Here is a 22,686-nt window from a genome sequence, read left to right as displayed (position 1 = left end):
ATACCAGCTAATATTTCTTGCTCATTATCCCCATCCTCCCTTTATATTACCTACATTCTATATCACCCCAATTGAAAGCATCCCCCATGGCACCTTACTAGCTTCCTGGCCTCAATAGATATTCCAATTTAAATACACATATTTAATGATTCATAGCTAACATCTACAATGAGAGAAAATGGGCAGCAATCATCTTTCCAAGTATGGGATTCTTCATTCAGAATGATTATTTAATCATTTTAAACAACTAAGAATTCTTAATTTCATTTAACAGTTGAATAATATTTTGTTGTATAATTGTATATTTTCTATTCACTGTATATTATCAATTCAATTCATTTACATACATCTAGGCTGAGTTTATGTGAAAAGAGCTTCAATGAACATGATGATCAATTATCTCTGTAGTAGAGTACAGACTCCTTTAAATATATGCTACGATATTATAACTGGGTCACATGGTAGATCATTTCTAACTTTTTGAGGAACAGCCACACAGATTTGCATAGTGGCTGTACCAGGTTTGCACCCCCACAAATAATAAATAAATAGTATATAAAAAGTGTTCTCCTTTTCCTAAATCAATGCCAACATATGTTGTCTTTCATTTTTTTAATCTTACCTGAATCTGATTGGAATTAGAATTTTCAAACTAATGTTCTTCACCCTTTCCTGATGTTGAAGGTTGTTGAACATTTTAAAAAATATTTCTTAGCTATCTAAATTTCATCCTTTTAGAATTTTCTGTTTAGTATTATATCTCCATTTTTGTATGCCCATTATTTATTTTTGCATTTAAAATTCAACAGCCGGGCAGTGGTGGCGCATGCCTTTAATCCCAGCACTTGGGAGGTAGAGGCAGGCAGATTTCTAAGTTCGAGGCCAGCCTGGTCTACAGAGTGAGTTCCAGGACAGCCAGGGCTATACCGAGAAACCCTGTCTTGAAAACAAAACAACAACAACAAAAATTCATACAACATATTCTGGTCACAATTTCCCCTCACCATCTCCTCTCAGATCCTCCCTGTACCCAGCTCTAAAGTCAGTGGCACATGAGAGAATGGAGACAATAAATGAGGCAAACTAAAATCTCATGTAATAGCCAACTTTATGCAAAGCATTAGATAACTTAAACTCTGAGGGTTAAGATGAGTCACATAAGTGTACAATCACAAAGACAAGCCACAAGTGACAGACAAGCCACACGTGGCAAAAGCAATTTTTCCATAGAGGAATACAAACAAATAACAATAGTCAGCTGTAATGAGAAATCTAGAGTAAACTCACTCCTATTTTCTATACCTGGAAGGAGCAAGAAAATATTCCAAGAACAATTCTGTTTTGGAGAAACTGAGGTCAAAAGACTTGTTTGCTTAGAGTGTTCTCACAAGCACTCAGAATTCTCCTCATATGACTCCAGTCTTGGACCATGTTCCAATACTTCCCAACTTCCTCACCCATCCAACTCAATGCCTTCTTTCTCTTTCAAAAACTAACAGGCAAACACAAACAAAATAAGTTTTTAAAAAGGTAAAAAAGCACAATAAACACACATAAACCATGAAAATACAAAAATCAGAACCTATAATATATATAAGTGGAAAACCAGTAAGATAAAAAAAAATATTCAAACAGAGCAAAACATGACAGTAAATCTACAGAAACACTCTGACTTTGTTCTGTGTTGCCCACCTACTGCTGAGATGAGGCCTACCTGTAAGTGTGCTTTATATGCCCCATGAGAATCCATTGGAGAAAACTAATTTCCTTTGCAAACAGTTATCAGTTGGAGATAGCTTCTTGATTAGAGATGGGAGTTCATGTCCAGATCCTTCTTTTGGCAGTGGGACTGGTCTGGTTTAAACCTGGTATAAGCTTTAAATCTAACCAGAAAGTGGTTATTTACTCCCACAATATCTGTGCTACTACTGTACCAGTATACCATCCATGTAGGTTGCCATTGGAGACTGCAGGATTTGTAGTTGGGTTGGTGCTTACCTTTCTCCTCTGGTAGCATCAGAGTACCTTCCAGTACCATGAACACTAGTAAGTAGGGGTGAAGGCTGGAGCTAGGCACTAGCTAAACTTCTCCATGTTCACTGAGATATGTAAGTGTAGCTGTTGTCAACCAACATGCCTTTGCAATAGCCCGAGTTGTTTAGGTTTTTCCTTGAGTCTCTTTTGGTCTAATTGGGCTGGGGTTGTCTTTTTGTTTGTTCATTTGTTTTGTTTTGTTATTGTTTTTCCTTTTGGTGAGCTATCAGTTTATTGAGTATATATTGTGGGTTACTTACAGGATCAGGGAGAAACTCAAAGCAGCTGCATCACACATCTCGAGTTTAGTTTGGTGCAGGTGAGATAATCTAGTTTCATTCTTCCACACATTATTGCCCAATTTGACCAGCATGATTTGTTAAAGATGTGACCTTCTAATATATATTCTTAACCGCTTTGTGAAAAATTAGGAGGCTGTAATAGTGTGGGCTTATATATAGGTCCTTAAGTAAAAATTGCATTTATCACCGTTCTTGTTTTTATGGGAATACCAATATTTTTATTTCTATAGCTTTGTAGAATAATTTGAAATTAGGGATGGTGATGCCTCTAGTAGTATGTTTATTGCTCAGGGTGGTTTTTGTTAATCTGAGTCCTTGGTGTTTTCGAATGAAATTTAATTTTTTTTTCAATTCCTGCAAATTTTTCATTGGAATTCATATGCAGGTTGAATTTAGAGAATGCTTTTGGTATGATGGCCATATTTACAATATTAATACTCTCAATATATGAGCATGAAAAGTCTTTTCATCTTTTGGTATCTTCTTCAGTTTTCTCAGTGTCTTAAATTTTGCATTGTAAATGTCTTTGAATTATTTGTTTATACTTATTCCAAAATATTTTTGAGGCTATTTAAAAGGGGCTTGTGTTTCCTGCTCTTTATTTTCCTATATTTGTTGTTGTTGGTCTTTGTTAGTGATTCTTGTTAATATTGTATACTACTACTTTGACAAATGTAGTATCAACTGTGAGAGTTTTCTGGTGGAATTTATGATGTTTTATGCATAGAATCATATAATCTACAAATAAAGATACTTTGACTTCTTCCTTTCCAATATCGTGAACTTGTTGCTTCTGCACAATTTGTATCTTCTTCGTTGTCTCTAGCTAGGACTTTAGATATTATGTGGAGCAGGAATGGAGAAAGTGGACATGCTTATCTTATTTCTGTATTATTGAGGATGTGCTTAGTGTTTATCCATTTAGAATGATGTTAGCAATGGGTTTGTTGTTTATTGCCTTTATTTTACTGAGTTATATCTGCTGTATCCCTATATTCTGTAAGACTTTTATCATGAAGGGATTTTGTATTTTATTCAAGGCCTTTTCTGTGTCTAAAGAGATGATTATGTGGTTTCTCCCTTTGAGTCTATTTATGTGGTGGATTACACTTAAAATTTGCATATGTTGAACCAATCCTGAATCTCTGGGATAAAGCCAACTTGATCTTGGTGGATAATCTTTTTGATGTGTTCTGAATTCAGTCAGAACGTATTTTCCTGAGATTTTTTTTTTGAGTCTGTGCTTCAGAAAAATTGGCTTCTAACTTCCTTTTCTGTTTGGTCTTTTTCTGGCTTTGTTAGCAAGATAATATTGACTTGGTTGAAAGGCTAAATCAAAAACTTTAAAAGATCTAAGATCTCGTTAATAATGTAATGATATACCTAAAGGCTTTGGAGAAACAAAAGGAAATATTACACCCAAACAATAGATGGAAGGAAATCATCAAAATTAGTGCTAAGTACATGAGATGTTGTTATTAAACCCCTCCCCAACAACTTCAGAAATCTATGAGAAGTCAGAGAAATTATAAGACTCAGGGATGGTAGAGAGATACCAGAAAAGGGTGTCTTCTAGACAGAGCTGAGGTAATAGGAACTCATAGAGAGTATGTCAGCATTCATTTTCTCCAATGCAGCATTACTATGTAGATCAGCCACACTCAGGCTCAGGAATAGATTATCAACACAAAACAGACTTCATGGTTTTGTGTTCTGTTTTTGTTTTTTGTTTGTTTGATTGGTTGGTTTAGTTTGGTTGTTGTTATGGTTTGGTGGTTTTTGTCTTAGGGCCTTTGTTTTTTGCTCTGTTGGTTTTGTATTTGTATGGTTGGCCTTGGGTTTATTCCTTTCTGTTTTCTTGAGAGACAGAAAGAACATGAAACAGGGATCTGCAAGGATGTGAGGGAGAAGAATAGGATCAAAATACATTGTGTGAAACATTTAAAAATCATTTTAAATGTAATAAATTAGGGATAAAATTAATAAAAACAAAACAAATAAATTTACGATGCAAGGAGTCAATGAAATGAAGAATTGTTTTAGAAAGATAAGCATGATTGATAATTTTTTGTCAAATTAAGCCCAAAAAAGACAAGCTCCATTAATAAAATCAGAAATAGAATGGAAGATACTTGGAAAATTTTCACATTCCTTTTAAACATCAGTAATACCTTGATAACACAACCCGAGGAAGACACAAAATACGAAACTACAGCCCAATCTTCCTGATGAATACAGATGTAAAATTCCCAGTAGAATACTGACAAAGTGAATTCAAGCTCATATCAGAAAGATTATTCATCAAGACAAAATTTATTTCACTCAAGAAATGCAACACAATTAAATAAATAAATACTATGTTTCTACATAAATGTACTCAAAGACAGAAATTACATGAATATCTTTTTTAAAGGTCCTTAAAAATCAACATCCTTTCATGATAAAATGTAATGGAAAAGTCAAGGATGGAGGGGGCATACTTCAACATAATAAAGGCTATATACAACAGACCTGTAGCCAAACCAACATCATGCTAAATGGAGAAAAACTCAGGTCCCAACAGCAAAACAAGCAACAAGACAAGGTTATCCACTCTCTCCTCTCCTATTCAAAACAGTGCTGTGATCTACATGATACCAATTAGATAATAGAGCAGATCAAGGGAATACAAATAAGAAGGAGCCATAGTGTCCCTATTTGTAGATAATATGGTTCTACAGAAGAGACCCTAAAGAATCCACCAAAAAGCTTTTAGAGTTGATGCATTTCAACAAACTAGCAAGATACAAAATTAATACATTCAAATCAGCAGCCTCCCTGCATACTAGTTTCCTTTTTTATTTTATTTGTCATTTTGTATGTGCATGTGCCAGCAGACTTTGTGTGTAGCATAATATAGGATGCAATAATGTGCACATATAAGATGTTTATTAAACTCAAATTTTATTGTTAGATGTTTAGCATCAATACCTATTAAATTATTGAATTTTTTATAAAATGTTATTTATTACAAATGGTGTGCCTATACTGGCTACTTTTATCAATTGGACACAAGCTATGATCATTTAAGAACCTCAACTGAGAAAATTTCTTGTTCAGGGTGGCCTGTTGGACAGTTTTTTGGAGGAATAATTGATGTGGAAGGGCTGAGCCCATTGTGAGTGGGGATACTTTTGTGTAGGTAGGCCTGTGGTGTAACTAAGATAGCTGGGAAAGCCATGGAGAGCAAGACTGTAAGTAGCATTCCTTTTGTCTCTGCTTTGGTTCCTGCCTCCAGATTCCTGCCTTAGTTATTACTGTGGCTTCCTCAATGATGGACTTTTGATGCAGAAATGTAAGCCAAATACACCCTTTTGCTCTTGTTTTAAAATCCAAGTTGCTTTTGGCCATGGTGTTTAACACAGCAATGGAAAGCAAATTAGGAAAAGCCTAAAATTGCAGTGACCTATATAAATAAAATTACAATGACCTACTTTAGGACTTATTAAACCTCTGTTACTGTGATTCTTTTTTGCCCACAAAATTTTTATGTGTCCCTGAGTATATAATATGTAAATAGGTATACATACCAAACATTTACTAGCTATAGATCATAAATAAACATATTAAAACATTCTTTGGTATAAATATAATTTTAATATTAAAGATGCAAGCACATTTGCATACTAATAAGATTGATGCACCTGTTTATTTTTACATAAAGAACTAAATCTTGGATGAATATCACAAAACCTATAACTTTTTCAGAATTGATTGGTATCTTGAATTTATAATTGTTAATACTGAGGATGGCAATTTACATAATTATGTAGAGCAAAAATGGCAGATCTATGTTTAGGGCCACTGAAGAAAATGTTGGTAATTTTGTCTTAATTCAAAGTCTATGGGGGGACCCTAGCTGAGACCCCTAGCAGCAAGGGATATGGAAATTAAAGTGGCCACCTCCTATAGCCAGGTGGGATTTCCAGTGGAGGGAGAGGGACATCAACCCACCCACAAAACCTTTAACCCACAAGTTTTCCTACCTACAAGATATGCAGGGATAAAGATAGAGCAGGGACTGAGAAAGTGGCCAACCAATAACTGCCTCAACTTGAGACCCATCCCATAGAAGAGCCAACCTTGACACTGTTAATGATACTCTGCTATGCTTGCAGATAGGAGCCTAGCATAACTGTCTCCAGAGAGCCTTCATCGGCTGCTGATGGAGATAGATGCAGAGACCCACATCCAAACATCAGGCAGAGGTCAGGGACTCATGCAGGAGACATGGAGGTAAGATTGAGCAACCCTCAGAGGTCAAGGCCAGCACAAGAAAACCTACAATCAATTAACTTGGCCCCATGAAGGCTCACAGAGACTGAACCACCAACCAAAGAGAATGCAAGGATAGACCTAGGCACCCTACATATTTGTAGCAGATGTGCAGCTTGGTCTTCAGGTAGATCCCCTAACAAATGGTGTGGGGGCTGTCTCTGACTTTGTTGCATGCCATTGAATCCCCTTCCCCTACCTGGACCTCATGTTGGATACTTAGTCCTGCAGCAGCTTGATTTCCCAGGGTGGGTGGTACCCAATGGGGCTTTCTCTTCTCTAAGGAGAAGGGACAGGAGTAATGGGGGGAGGGATTTTTAACGGTGGGACTTGGAGGAATGGAAGAAAGGGGCTTCGACTGGGATGTAAAGTGAATAAATAGATTAGTGGAAAAAGATGCAAGACACAATCGACATAAAAAAATAAGTAACTTATATACACTAATAGTAAATTTGTTTTTAAAATGCAGGTATAGGGGGCTGGAGAGATGGCTCAGTGGTTAAGAGCACTGACTACTCTTCCAGAGGTCCTGAGTTCAATTCCCAGCAACCACATGGTGGCTCACAACCGTCTGTAATGAGATCTGATGCCCTCTTCTGGTGTGTCTGAAGACAGCTACAGTGTATTCATATAAATAAAGTAAATCTTTTAAAAAAAAAAATAGCCTCACAGTTGATTTTTTTTAAAGTGCAGGTATAAGCCTATCAAGGGGGTGAAATACCTCTACATGAAAAACTTGAAGTGAAGACACCGAATATAAAGATTGAAGACGACCATTAATAATAGAAAAACCTACACTAATGTATTGTCAGAATTACTATTGAGAAATGACTTTATCCCAAAAGTAGTCTACAGACTCAATGGATTATCAATTATATTACAATGACATTTTATCAAACTATTAAAGGAAATCCTAAAATTCATATGGAAACACAAAAGATCATGGGTAGACAGAGAAATCCAAAGCAGAAAGAACATAGGTAGAGGTATTGCATTATATGATCTCAAACTATACTGCAAATTATAGTGACAAAGACAACACAATACTGGCACAAAAATAAGACATGTAGAACAGTTGAATATAATAGAGATAAACCACCAGCACAGCTATAAATACCTAACTTTTATAAAGGGTATCAAAAGATATATATTGGGCAAAAGACAACCTGAAAAATGGGATATATACTTGCCAAAGAATGAAATTAGTTACATATCTCTCAGCCTGCACACACAAAAACATCAATTCAAACTGAATTAAATACCTTAATTTAAAACATGAAATACTGAAACCTCTTAAGGAACACATGGGGAATGCACTTTAGGATATAGGCCATAAATACAGTCAATAATTAGAACCACAGTGACATAAGAACTAACGCCAAGAAGTTACAAATGGAGTTACTACCTGAAATACAAATGGCCAAAACATAATTTTTAAGTAGCCAACATTTTTGCTCATCCAGGAAATGAAAATTGAAGCTACTTTGAGATTCCATCTCATTCTAGTCAGAATCAAGAAAGGCAATTACAACAAATATTGGCAAAGAAGTTGAAGAAAAGGAATCCCTAATCATTATTGGTGGAAGAGTAAAATTTATAGTCACTATAGCAATCAGTATGAAGGCTCAATACTAAAAGGAGAGCCAACTGTACCACTCCTAGATAGACACCCAAATGACTCTATAGCCTAGAGATACTTGCACATCTAATAGTTACTGCTTCTCTTTTGCCAATAGCTAGGAATGGAATCAGCCTACATGTCCATCATAGATGAATGGATAATGAAAATGTGGGTAATGAATCCAAGGGGATAAATATAAAGAAAAATTGAGAAAATTTCAAAATAATACATAGAATTAGAAACTATTATATTCAGATTAAAATAGACAAATACCTCATGTTTCTTTTCCCATGCAGTTTCTGGTTTCTAAATGTTAAAGTTGTATTTTTAGGTGTTGACAGAGGACAAAAAACCTAGAAAGAGGCCTATAAGACAGAAAATAAGCTTTGAGTGAGTGTGGTAGGAGAGGTATTAAAACTTACAATATTGCCGGGCGGTGGTGGCGCACGCCTTTAATCCCAGCACTTGGGAGGCAGAGGCAGGCGGATTTCTGAGTTCGAGGCCAGCCTGGTCTCCAGAGTGAGTTCCAGGACAGCCAGGGCTATACAGAGAAACCCTGTCTCGAAAAAAAAAAAAAAAAACTTACAATATAGAAATGGAAAGAGGAACACTGTGAGCAGAAGTACGCATGGAGATGGTGTGGAAGGAAGGACAAAGGAGCTAAGAGGGGGAAGCAAGAGAGAATGGAAAGAATAATCTAAAGGGCACAGGAAAGCCTGCCATTTTGTGCTTTTTTAAATTTATTTTTATTTTTTATGCTTTTTTTTTTTTACAATGTGTGTGTACACATATGTGTGTACATGAATGAATGCATGTAAGCATACATTTGTATAAGAGCAAGCAGATGCACATGTGGAGGTCAGTCTTAAGGGTCCAGTAATCAGACTTGATGACAAATTACTCTAACTGTTCTCTCTAGTATGTGTGCTTTTTATTTTTCTTACTAACTTTTTATTTTGTTTGTTTGTTTGCTTAAGTTCAGAGAACTACCAAAACTTAAGAATCTTTTATCTTCTAAAATAACCAAATCCTAATAACCAAGTTCTAATTTTATTTCAATTCCATTGAAAACTACCAAATTCAGAAAAATGTACAAACACATAGAATTCATCTCTTGGATCTGACATTGATTCTAGAGGTAATATTTACTGTGTAATGACAAATATAGGCATAGAAGCATTTCTAATTCCACATACTTCAAGGTTCATTCTAGCTGTAGATCTCTTCTAAGAATGTGTTCTTCGCCCTCACAAATAGGGAGAGGATGGGAAATACTCAGAGACAAGTGTAAAGAGGCTGTTTTGATGTTTCAGAGCACTTTGCCTTTTGCCCCTCTAACAAATTGCAGACAAAAGTTAAGGTGACTATATTCCAGTTCCCCAAAATGCTGCTTATCAAACTAACATTTATATCTTCTTTATTTATGCTCAAAGTACTTTTGAGAAGATCCATTTGTACTTTCCAAAGTCATTTTACCTATCAATAGACCCCTGAATCTTAAATTCTGGATTAATATTTCATCTGTGACCTAGGCTTTAGTGCCACTCAGTGTTCACATCCCAGAACTGCAACAAATCAAAACACCAAAACCTGTCATAACTCAGACATGTACTGCAGCCTCAGAATACTTATTTTCTTACAATATAATGCCATCAGTTCAAGTTCTCTGATCCCTGCCTGGTTTGCACTTCACAATGCACATAACAGAGATAGAAAATTCATCATGCACTAGACACCTATTGGAGTTTCACTCGGGAGAAATGAGTGCCAGAGATCTTTTTTTGTTCTTCCTCAGATTGAATCATCTAGAACTGTGCCATGCTTCCAAATATAAACTGACTGACTGAAATCAGAAGAGAGAGAAAGAGAATATTTTCTCAAAAGGAAAAATTCCAACCACTCAAAAACTAAAGATCATAACTAAAAGGTCCAATGTTTATAGAAAACAAAATATAACAATGGAAGTTAGTAAACAAATAATTAAATTAAACAAATTCTGAACAGTTGAGTTATATAATGTTAGACATTTTCACAAAAAGTTTCATGCCAGTGGAATGGCAAAATTTTCATTTGTGTAGGGAAAAGAAAAGATGAACCCTAGATACTGTATTATAAGAGAATGAATGTGGGGGTGTAAAAAAAATACAGCAGAAACAGTCACAAACAGAAGATAGAAATGTGAAAAAATTAAAGAAAGAAAAACTTACAATTTGCTTAACAAATGAGTCCTGAAAAATTTCACGTAGAAATTTTAAATGAAATATCATTAAACTGACCTAAAAATAACATACTAACCACTGGTCATTTTAAAAACAAGAGAATTATCCACTATGTACCATTCATCAGGGATGAAAAGAGTGACATTTTTCTTTTGCAAATATCTAATGATGCTTTTAAAAAGCTTAATATAAGAAAAGGTAATTTGAAGAAACCTTATATTTCCTTTGCTGTCAAAATTTAGAAAAGTAAAAACAAAATCTTAATACTCTCATTAGCTAGAGAAGATCATTATCAGTACTTGTTTCAACCTATAGGATTGTTTGTATGTATGGTTTCCAGGTTAAAAGCATTCTCTCAGGACCCAGACAATTCAACAAGTGTTAAGCTTATAATTCATTAGTGAGTAATGGCAGCTCTAAATCCCAAGTTCTTTATCTGAGCAATAAGCATAACTAGAGTTCTTAGTGCTACAGACAGTGCTTCTTTTTTGGACTTTGAGTAGTTTTCATGGTTTGTGCCCTTGGTTCACTGTAGGTATTACACCATTCTTCCCAATGGTCAGTTAACTTTCACTTTTGTTTATATTGATCTTTGACAAACAGAAGATTTAAAATTTTTATAGTAAATCTATCACTTTTTTCTTTGTGATTTTTTGCCTTTGGTATTATGCTTAGAAAGGCAACAGATTTAATGAAGGAGTAAAGATAGTACAACTTTTTGAGGAAAGAAAATTTTATTTGGCATGCATAATGTGAATAAAATAAAAACCCAGTATTCCTCTTCTCATGCACCTCTACTAAGCATGCACCATTTTAAAATCACCTCAACCTAAAAAAAAAAAAAAAAAAAAAAAAAAAAAAAAAAGTACTACCTGAAAAACTTCCAATGATCACAGGTTATCCTGTCATCTAGTCTGACCCCCATCTGTGACTTAAATAAAAGCATATATGATAGTCAATACACAGTAACTGAAAAGTATTCCCTTTTTTAAAAAGTTCTCCATATAACTGTGAAATATTTATAATGAATTACTCTGCAAATCCAGGAACTCACCAGAATCATGCATATCTGAGTGAATTATGTTTTGTGAATACAAGTTCTTTTCAAAGACACATGAAGATTTTCAAAGTTTAAACAAATCACTAATAAGTTAACACTGTTCTAATCATTTGAATTGAGATATTTTCATCTAGCAGAGAGCAGTATACACAAGCTTGTAGTCAAGCAAAATATAACCTGGTTCTTGTTTGTTTCTCATACAATATTATAGTTCATTCATTATAGTTTGTCAGAATTAGTACTTAATCAATTAATATTTCTGAATTAAAAATATAAGTAGAAATACAGTTGCCATTTTCTAACAAATTTTTCAAATTTAGATTAATACTAACTCAGGATTAATTGAATAACTAATATAATATTTTTAGAAGGAGGGAGTAGTGGTCTTTCAGTGTGTGTGTGTGTGTGTGTGTGTGTGTGTGTGTGTGTGTGTGTGTTTTATGATACTGAAGATTAAATCCAGGTGTTCTGGTACATGCAAGGCAAACACTCTACCACTAACCTACACCTCCAGGCCATTACTTGAGTTTTAAAGAGTTTTATTTTTAAAGAGTTTTATTTTATTTTATTTTTTTATTTATTTATTATATGTAGGTACACTTTTGCTGTTTTCAGACGCACCAGAAGAGGGCATCAGATCTCATTGCAGGTGGTTGTGAGCCACCATGTGGTTGCTGGGAATTGAACTCATGACCTTCTGAAGAGCAGTCGGTGCTCTTCCATGCTGAGCCATCTCACCAGCCCAAAGAGTTTTATTTTTATATTTTAATATGTATATGTATTTGTCTATCTCTCTCTCTTTGTGCATGTGCGTGTGTGTGTGTGTGTGTGTGTGTGTGTGTGTGTGTGTGTGTGTGTGCAGCCATGCAAATGCAGATGCTCAAAGAATCCAGTCAAGGGTATCAGATACCTAGAGCTGAAGTTACAGATGCTAATGAAGTTCCCAACATGGGTGCTGGGAAATAAATTGAGGTTCTTTGCAAGATGTAGTGGCTATTCCTGGTTGTCAACTTGACTGTATCTGAAATGAACTGCAATCCAGAATTGGAGGACTCACCTGGCTCTAATCTGGAGGCTGAGAGATAACAAGTTTCTGGCCTGAATCTTGGCATGGAGATCTTGAGGTGTAGTGGCTACGAATCCCAGAGGATTGAGATAGAAAGATCTACGAGTTCAATCAGGGTCAATTGGGGTTAAGGGTGTGGTAACACCTTTAACCTGGGCCACACCTTTTGCTGGAGACCTATATAAGGAAGAAGGAAAGCTCGCTTTTTTTTTTTTTTCAATTGCTTGCCTTGTGGAACTGAGCAACTGCTGGATCCTCGGACTTCCATTCATAGCTGTTGCCGACCATTGTTGGGAGTGGATTGTTGGGAGCTGGACCACAGACTGTAAGTCTGCAATAAATTTCTTACTACATCGAGACTATCATAACTTCTGTGACTCTAAAGAACCCTGACTAATACAAAGACCAGCATATTCTCTTAATTGTCACATCATCTCTACAACATCTGATTCAGCTTGAATAACTAAAATATTTTAATATCTAAGAAATTTTTAGTTTGAGTAAAAGTTCAAGGGCTAGGGAGATCGCTCAGTTGGTAAAGTTTCTACAAGGCATATATAAAGAGCTGAATTCATATCTTCATCACCCATGGAAAAAGTGTAAAACTCAGGTGTGCATGTGTCTATGACCCCACTGCTGAGGGTGGAGTGAGGAAAGGTGGATCTCTTTAACTTAACAGTCAGCCAGACTTGAAAATCAGTAGACTCCAGAACCTGTCTCATAGTAAGGTGCAAAGAAATGGAGGAAGAGACCCAACACTGACCTCAAGCCTCCAAACAGACATGAACAGCCACATAGACATGCATATGCACCACATACACATATAAAAATTCAGCTCAGTGTTTTCATAATTTTTATAATTCATGAAGGAGTTAAAACAAAAAGTTGCTACTAATAATATAGGGGTCTTTTTCAAGTAAGCACATTGGAAACAGCTGGGAAAAGATTATAATTTTTATTTTATTTTTTGAGATTATAATATAATTACAATAGTACTCCATTCCCTCCCTCAAAATTCTCTTATTCCTCAAAATTCCCTGCAATCCTACAAATTCCTGGCCACTTTTTTCACAAATTTTATTACATTATTAATATGTATATGCATATATTTCTAAATATAGCCTGTTCAGTCTATATAATGTTAACTGTATGTATGTTTTTAAGGCTGATTAATTGGCACTTGACAACAGATTGGTGAGCCCTTCCCTGGGGAAGACCACTTCTCTGACTCCCAGCTTTCCTATGTTGTCTATAGTTCCTTGTGTAGGGTTAAGACCTCACAGGCTTTTTCCCAAACACGTTGGTAAATCCACTGGTGTCAGGTCATGTTTCCCCAGTCATTTTTGTAAGATTTTAGTGGCTTTAGCTTTGATATTACTAAGAGACACAATCACACAGCTAATACAATACTTATTATTACTTACAATAACACAAATTCCATGATCCTCTGGCTCTTAAAATCTTCTTATCCCCTCTCCCATAAATGATCCCTAAGCCGTAGGTGTGAGAGTGCTCTGTAGATGTGTCCATTGGGACTAGGCTCCACAATGCATTTTTTAATGGTTGTGGTTTTCCGCAGTGGTACCCATCTGTTGCAAAGAGAAATTTTCTTGATGAGAGGTAAAATTATGTTTAAAATCACACCATTCCTAATATGCATATATTGGAGATAATAAATGTTTCTGGTTTTCTCAAGGTCACAAACAAGTAAGCAGTAGCATATCAATGATAAATGTTTTTTCTTAGTCTGCTGCTCCATCTACCACAGTATATAATTTCTGCCATAAACATCTTAAAATATGTAGAAAGTCATAGGAATTGCTAATACTACTTTTCAGCACTGTCATATTTTGTCCACTGAGCCAAACATACCAGATGTCTTTAAATAAAAGATTTAGACAGCATAAAAATAAAGTGTTATTGTATATGATCTTCTTAAAAATATAGCAATACATTAGAAATATCATAAGGTATTATGGGAGGAGGGAATGTTTAAAATATGGATGAAATATACTCAGAAACACAGAAAGTGGTCATAGATGCAGATAATGACGTAGGAAAGCATGAAAAAGTATTGGAGCATTTGGCATGATAAAATACATTTATCTATTAACGAGCTAGAATCATATATTCCCATTTGTCAAGGTAAATGTGAACTGTTTTATTTCCCAAAATTAATATGCCTTTATAAGTATATAATCTATTATATTCTTTTAAAAAAATAATACAATACTATTGATTAGTCACCTAGAGTGCTTAAGAGGATAACAGTTGCAAGGTAACTTATATACTAGCCAGTTGCTTCCACATCAAAACATCAATACTAACAATTAGTGATGATAGAATTTATGAGAACAGATCTGAAACAGTAGTTTCTGAGTTCACTGTGTGTCTGTTCTATCCATACACTTCTATTGAGTAACTCTACATATTTAAACAAACAATATTCAATTTATGTTTTCTATTATATTTATTTATTTATTTATCTATATATCTATGTATCTATCTATCAATTGATCTGTCTACCTATCCAAGAGAGGAGGCATGTGTCCATACATCAGTGTGCCTGTGGAGATCACACAGAAACACAAAAGATAACACAAAGAAATATATTCTCTTCTACCACATATGTCCTAGGGATTGAATTCAAATGGTGAGGTTTGATGGCAAATGCCTCCCTCTATCCACTGAACCATGTCTACAGTCCCTGTCTTCCCCAGTCTTACCACAGATGATCATATAATAAAAGATAGAAAAGATAGATGAAGGCAAAGTAGTAAGTCTTACACACAGCACACAGAAACAGAAATTAAAGAATGCATATAGATACAAATAAAAAATAAACCATTTGGGGACTTTTTGTTCATTTTCTCTTTTCCTTCTCCTTTTCATTAATACTTTAGTTTACACACAAGTTAATGGTTTAATTGTGACATTTCATACATATATCATACATATCACTATACTTTTCATATTTGCCCAAAGCTTGGTTTTGAGTGCTAATTCAAGCCATTTGAGAATTACTTTTCATTGCTTAATTAATTTTCATTGCTTGCAGAAGGTATAAAACTTCCATATCATGGCTGTAAATATTTGAAGGTATGTTTGGCCTAATTTTCTACTGTTCACTATACAAACTTCTTACTCTTTTTTTGTACCAATTCTTGCCATTTTTCATAAGCATAAATTTTATACTACTCTGCTTTTCAAAAAACCATTCTTTTCAATTGCATTGTCTTCTCATTAACTAAACTCTTTGAGACTGACTGACCATAAGATGCTGTAAATACTTGCTTACTTGAGTAGTAGCCTCTACTAGATATTGAGCTAATAGGGAAAAAAATCATGTTTATCCTTGAGTTCCTAATCCTAATCACACTGCAAACTACAGAGTTGCATTAGGTATGTTTGCTAAGTCCTTAGAGAATAAGCAAATATTCAATCAAGATTCAAATTTATTTTTCTTTCTTTCATTTTTGAAAAAATATTGATAGAATCTTTTTCCTTGCCTTTCTTTCCCCTTTCTTGAAAATTTCCCAATTCTTATTTTGTGTTTTATTGGCATGTATTAGCTGTACATAATTCTAGATTTATTATGAAAGTTTCACAGATGCATAAAATATATTTTGATTATATTCATCCCTATTACCCTGTCATCCCCCCTACACACACACACACAAGCATACTTCTACTGATTCTGTTCTTCCCAGCTAGTCCCTGCTGTACTTCCATTTTTACAGATTTAGTTTGGTTTTATTTTGTTCAATAACCTTCTACCTTTTAAGGTTACTTTATAGAAACATGAGTAAAAGCTCTGGGATATTTATCCATGGCTGTACCCCCAGCAGCCATTACCTGCCTATAGATCCACAGGAACATGGGAGAGCATCAGAAGCCTTTCCTCTGGCATTAACAGTTGGCATTTAGTCTAGGATCTGCCCAGTAGTCACCTGGTAACAGCCAGGTGTGGCTGACTCACTATAAAAGGTGATGCTTGCTCCCACCTCTTGCTCTCCTGCTTTTGTTCCCACTCCTTACCACCTCTATTCCTATTCCCTTCCCCCCTCTCTCTCCATGTGCTCACAGCCTGCCTCTAACTCCTCTCCTCTCCTCTTCTCTCTCTCTCTCTCTCTCTCTCTCTCTCTCTCTCTCTCTCTCTCTCTCTCTGTCTCTCTCTCTCTCTCTCATCTCTCAACTCCCCTCCCCATGCCCTAAATAAACTCTATATTATACCATCACATCGCTGGTCCCTCAGGGGGAAGGGATGCCTCAGCATGGGCCTGCAAAGGCACTCCCTTCCCCAACACCTGACTTACACACCCACCAAACATATTCCTTCTCTCCTTATCTTTTTGTAAAATACAACATTAATGGCCTATAAATCTTTGGAAAGAGGCTGGATCTCCTGAACCCTACCTTACTCCCTTACTTCATGACTAATTGTTGATAGGTCCAATCATGTGCAGATCATGTGCAGGCAATCACAGCTAAGTGTTTTAGAAAGCAACGGCCATGTCATGTCAAAAAGACAACATTCCATACTATTCCATCCCTTCCTCCAGCAACCAAATTCTTCACATCCACCTCTGACATGACACCCCCTGGCCCTTAGAAGAGATGATAAAGATTTCTCTATTAGGACTGGGAATTCAACAGTCTCTTATTCTCAGCACTAGAATTTCAGAACCAGAATTTCATTCTTGTTCCAAAAACTCCTGACCTCAATAATAAATTTTTACTTTGTTCTATTTTAAAACATTAAAAGATGGTATTCAAGGAAAAGAGAGATAAGTATTTCCTCTTCCCCCATGCTAACTACAACTATAAACCATGATCATTACAAAGCAGGCTCGTGGACCAGTGATACCCAGAAACTAAGAGTATTTTGGACCTCACAAGTCGCATAGAGTGGCAGGGACAGGATCCTCTCAGCCTCCAAGTGATGGCAGTGGATCCAAAACCCTCTCTGCCCTTCCCTGCAAACAGAGAGCCTTCCTTCAGGGAGTGCTTTAACCCAAGAGACCCCGGTGAGATCCCCCATTTTCTCCCTGGTGACTTTCTAAGGTGGGACCAGCCAGGAGGCACAGGCCTCACAAGTCGCAGGGCGGCAGGGACAGGATCCTTTCTGAGCTTTCTGAGGTAGCTCAGACCACACCTAGGAAGGACAACAAACCCACTGCCCTCTCTGCAACTTTCCCACAAGTGGAGATCCTGTCTCCAGGGTGTGCTCTGACCCCAGGACTAAGGACAGACAACTGATCCACAGCCATCTGTGCCTGGGATTTACCAGAGGAGAGCTGATCTCCCAGAAATGCTGACACCAGCTTACAGACCCACAGGAGGAACAAGTTCTAGTCAGAGACAGCAAGAACATCTAACACCAGAGATCAACAGATGGCAAAAAGCAAGCACAAGAATCCTACCAAAAGAAACCAAGACTACTTAGCTTCATCAGACCTAGTACTCCCACCACAGCAAGTCCTGGATATCCCAAAACACCGGAAAAGCAAAATTTGGATCTAAAATCATATCTCACGATGGTGATAGAGGAATTTAAGAAGGACATGAATAATTCCCATAAAGAAATACAGGAGAACACAGGTAAAGAGGTACAAGCCCTTAAAGAGGAAACAAAAAAATCCCTTAAGGAATTACAGGAAAACACAACAAGCAGGTGAAGGAATTGAGTAAAACCACCCAGGACCTAAAAATGGAAGTAGAAACAATTAAGAAATCACAAAGAGAGACAACTCTGGAGTTAGAAATCTTAAGAAAGAAGTCAGAAAACATAGATGCAAGTATCACCAACAGAATACAAGACATAGAAGAGAGAATCTCAGGGGCAGAAGATACCATAGAAAACATTGACACAACAGTCAAAGAAAATGCAAAAAGTTCCTAACCCAAAACATCCAGGAAATCCAGGACACAATGAGAAGACCAAATCTAAGGATAATAGGTACAGAAGACCTCCAACTTAAAGGGCCAGTAAATATCTTGAACAAAATTATAGAAGAAAACATCCCTAATCCAAAGAAAGAGATGCCAGTGAACATACAAGAAGCCTATAGAACTCCAAATAGACTGGACCAGAAAAGAAATTCCTCCTGGCACAAAATAGTCAAAACACCAAATGCACAAAACAAAGAAAGAATTTTAAAAGCAGTAAGGGAAAAAGGTCAAGTAACATATAAAGGCAGGCCAATCAGAATTACACCAGACTTCTCACCAGAGACTATGAAAGCTAGAAGATCCTGGGCAGATGTCATACAGACCCTAAGAGAACACAAATGCCATCCCAGACGACTATACCCAGCAAAACTCTCAATTACAATAGATGGAGAAACCAAAGTATTCCATGACAAAACCAAATTCAAACATATTTTCACAAATCGAGCCCTTCAAAGGGTAATAAATGGAAAACAACAACACAAGGAAGGGAACTACATCTCTGAAAAAGCAAAACTGTAATCTTCCAACAAATTAAAAGAAGATAGACACATGAACAGAGTTCCAGCTCTAACAACAGAAATAACAGGAAGCAACAATTACATTTCCATAATATCTATTAATCTCAATGGACTCAATTCCCCAATAAAAAGAACATAGACTATCAGATTGGGTACGTAAATAGGACCCAACCTTTTGTTGCATACAGGAAACATACCTCAGTGACAAAGACTGACACTACCTCAGAATAAAAGGCTGGAAAACATGAAAAACAATTCTCCAAGCCAATGGTCCCAAGAAAAAAGCTAGAGCAGCCATTCTAATATCCAATAAAATTGACTTTCATTCTAAAGTGATCAAAAAATATCCAATGTATACAAAGAACTCAAGAAGTTAGACACCAGAGAACCAAATAACCCTATTAAAAAAAGGGGTACAGAGCTAAACAAAGAATTCTCAACTGATGAATACTGAATGGCTAAAAAGCACCTAAAGAAATGTTCAACATCCTTAGTCATCAGGGAAATGCAAATCAGAACAACCGGGAGATTCCACCTCACACCAGTCAGATTGGCTAAGATAAAAAACTCAGGTGACAGCAGATGCTGGAGAGGTTGTGGAGAAAGAGGAACATTACTTCATTGCTGGTGGGATTGCAAACTGGTACAACCACTCTGGAAATCAGTTTGGCGGTTCCTCCGGAAATTGGACATAGTACTACCAGAGGACCCGGCTATACCACTCCTGGGCATATACCCAAAAAATACTACAACATGTAACAAGGACACATGCTCCACCATGTTCATAGCAGCCTTATTTATAATAGCCAGAACCTGGAAACAACCCAGATGTCCCTCAACAGAGGAGTGGATACAGAAATTGTGGTACATTTACACAATGGAGTACTACTCAGCTATTAAAAACAATGAATTTATGGATTTCTTAGGGAAATGGGTGGATCTGAATAATGTCATCCTAAGTGAGGTAACCCAATCACAAAAGAACACACATGGTATGCACTCTCTGATATGTGGTTATTAGTCCAGGAGGTCGGAATACAGGAAGAACAACCCACAAACCACAAGAAACTCAAGAAGAAGGAAGACCAAAATGCGGACATTTCATTCCTTCTTAAAAGGGGGAACAAAATACCCACGGAAGGAGTTGCAGAGACTAACTATGGAGTAGAGACTGAAAGAAGGACAAGCCAGCCTGATATAGCTGTCTCCTGAGTGGCTCTCACAGTACCTGACTAATACCGAATTAGAGGCTCACAGCCATCCATTGAACTGAGTACAGGGTCCCCAATGAAGGAGTTAGAGAAAGGACCAAAGGAGCTGAAGGGTTTGCAGTCCCTTAGGACGAACAACAATATGAACTAACTAGTACACTTAGAGCTCCCAGGGACTCAACCACCAACCAAGGACTATACATGGTGGGACTGATTGTTCTGGCAGCATGTGTATAGTAGAGGATTGCAAAGTCGATCATCAAATGGGAGGAGAGGCCCTTGGCCCTGTGAAGGTTCTGTGCCCCCGTGTAGGGGAATGCTAGGGCCAATAAGTGGGAGAGAGTGGGGTGACAAGCAGGGGGAGGGGAGAGGCAACCGGGATTTGTTCTTGTTGTTTTGGGGGGGTTTTTTTGTTTGTTTTTTTGTTTTGTTTTGTTTTGTTTTTTGGAGGGGAAACTTGGAAAGGAGAAATCATATGACACGTAAATAAAGAAAATATCTAATTAAAAAAAAAAGAGTATTTTGGAACCCAGGAGGTCGAGTATGGCTGCTCTGTGGCCGTCTTCATGCCACAAAATGAATACATTGAATTGCATTGCAAATGATAAGGATATTGTTTGGACTATCATGAGAAAAAAGAAAGAAAGAAAGAAGGTCGGGAGGCCCATGAATGTTCAAAGAAGGCAAAAAAAAAAAAAATTGGCCTGAAAGCTAAGCTCTACCATAAACAGTACCATGTTGAGAAAATACAGATGAAAAACACTATTAAGATACATGAAAAGAGAAACACCAAGCAGAAGGATGATGATAAGACTCCACAGGGAGCAGTTCCTGCCTATCTGCTGGACAGAGAAAGGCAGTCGAGAACAAAAGTACTTTCCAACATGATTAAGCAGAAAGAAAAAGGCAGAAAAATGGGAGATCCCTCTACCCAAAGTTCATGCCCAAGGATAAACAGAAGTATTGAAAGTTATTCCAATGGGAAAAAGAAAAAAGAAGGCATGGAAGAGAATGGTTACTAAAGTCTGCTTTGTTGATGATGGCTTTACAAGAAAACCACCAAAATAAAAAAGGTTCATTAGGCCAATGGGTCTACTTTTCAAAAAAGTCCATGTGACACACCCTGAGCTGAAAGCTACCTTTTGCCTGCCTATACTTGGTGTGAAAAAGAACCCGTCATCCCCATTATATACAACCCTGAGTGTGATCACCAAAGGCACAGTTATTGAAGTGAATGTGAGCGAGCTGGGCCTCGTGACACAAGGAGGCAAGGTGATTTGGGAAAAGTATACCCAAATTACCAACAATCCTGAAGGTGATGGGTGCATAAATGCAGCCTTGCTGGTTTGACAGTGATGTCATACAAGTCATTCCAGTCAATACTGAAGACTACACAGTCAAGAAAACACCATTGCTGTGACCTTTCTGAACTACCAAGCAGCTTTACCCCCATGTGCAGTCATCAAGAAGTAGTTATTCAATTATAAAGGAAAATAAAACACTGCCCGATTTAAAAAAAAACAAAAAACAAAAGAAAAAAAACCATGACCATTACACAAAACATATATTAAAAAACTCAGAGAGGAAACTTCAATATCCAAGTAGTAATAAGTAAAAACCTAAATCATAATGTATCCAACAAAGACTAACTAGAAATGTTAATATCTTTTCTATTACTGTGATACTATACCATGACTATGGCAAATAAAACACAAGAGTTAATGTGGCATTCTTTACAGTTTCAGAGAGTAAGTCTATGACTATCATGGCAGGGAATATGACAGCAAGTAAGGACGGCACTGGAGCAGTAGCTGAGCATACATCTTACCCAAAGGTTGGAGTCAGAGAAAAAGAAACTTGGAATGGAGTAGGCTTTTGAAACATCAAAGCCCAACCCTGTAACACACCTTCTCCAGCAAGGACACACCTACTAATCCTTCTCAACGTTTCCACCAACTGAGGACCAAGCATGCAAATATATGGAGTGAATGAGAAGACCCACTCCAAACCTAGGACAAAACTTCTGGTAGCAGCCATTATTGGACTATCCATAGCACAGCCTTAAGCCACTCTAATAAATTCCCTTTTAGTTTATATAGGTTAATTCTATAAGTTTGGCTTCTCTAGAGAATGCTAGCAAATAAAATACCATAATTAAAATTATGAAAACTAAAGGCAAAGAAAAGGTCTTACAAGTAGCTAAGATACCTTACATAGAGGGGAAAAAGCAATTTGAAAATAACAGGAATCAACAACTACTTTTCCTTAATATCTATTAATAACAATGGACTCAACTCTCCAATAAAAAGACATAGACTACGAGATTGGGTATGTAAACAGGACCCAACATTTTGCTGCATACAGGAAACCCACCTCAGTGACAAAGACA

The 22,686-nt window shown here is 36.6% G+C and overlaps 1 protein-coding gene and 1 pseudogene across 16 annotated transcripts in view; one reads left to right on the top strand and one right to left on the bottom strand.

Annotated features, from left to right (window-relative positions):
- Slc4a10 (solute carrier family 4 member 10) overlaps positions 1 to 22,686 on the bottom strand; it is a 432,277-nt gene that overhangs the window by 333,346 nt on the left and 76,245 nt on the right. For 15 of the 16 annotated variants that reach the window (XM_031370397.1, XM_031370408.1, XM_031370396.1 and 12 more), the window contains one exon: positions 14,041 to 14,205. The gene's annotated coding sequence lies outside the window, so the exon portion shown is untranslated. Of the gene's footprint in view, positions 1 to 8,544; positions 8,637 to 14,040; positions 14,206 to 22,686 lie in introns of all 16 variants that reach the window. The other variant, XM_031370402.1, reaches the window with a different exon arrangement.
- LOC116090226 lies at positions 20,864 to 21,647 on the top strand (annotated as a pseudogene).

The sequence above is a fragment of the Mastomys coucha genome, unplaced genomic scaffold, assembly GCF_008632895.1.
Source record: "Mastomys coucha isolate ucsf_1 unplaced genomic scaffold, UCSF_Mcou_1 pScaffold15, whole genome shotgun sequence".
Lineage (NCBI taxonomy): Eukaryota > Metazoa > Chordata > Mammalia > Rodentia > Muridae > Mastomys > Mastomys coucha.
This window is presented reverse-complemented; position numbering and strand designations above follow the sequence as displayed.